The sequence below is a fragment of the Penaeus monodon genome, chromosome 23 (genome assembly GCF_015228065.2).
Source record: "Penaeus monodon isolate SGIC_2016 chromosome 23, NSTDA_Pmon_1, whole genome shotgun sequence".
NCBI lineage: Eukaryota > Metazoa > Arthropoda > Malacostraca > Decapoda > Penaeidae > Penaeus > Penaeus monodon.
In genome coordinates, this window is record NC_051408.1 from 10,985,539 (window position 1) to 10,986,024 (window position 486).

Consider the following 486-nt stretch of genomic DNA (forward strand, 5'->3'; position numbering starts at 1 on the left):
AAATTATGCAAAACACACACACACACTGCTATTAATAAATATAGCATTTACTTTAAGTACACCACACACAAAACACAACACACACAAAAACAAAAAAAACACACAATAAAAAAAACTTAAAAAAAAAAACACACACATACACAGAGGCAAAATGTGAAAATGTCCAACAAAAGCAGTGGGTGTGTTTACGCTCATGTCTGTCGGTATATATGTGTTTACATTTACGGCAACGACTGTTATAAAGCAAAATTAAAACAGACAGTTTTCATTAAATATTTTCCCAAAGACAATTTTGTTTCCGCGGAGAGTCCATCGGGAAATTTCTAGAGCTACACATTTACGTACATGAGGCTGCCACACACAATGACACACACACCAATATATGCGCGCGGCGGGGCGCGTGCGGTTGTGTGTGAGATTGTTTGGTGGTTTTGGGGTTCGTGTGTGTGTATATCGTATGCATGTAGGACTTTGTAGTATTTTTGC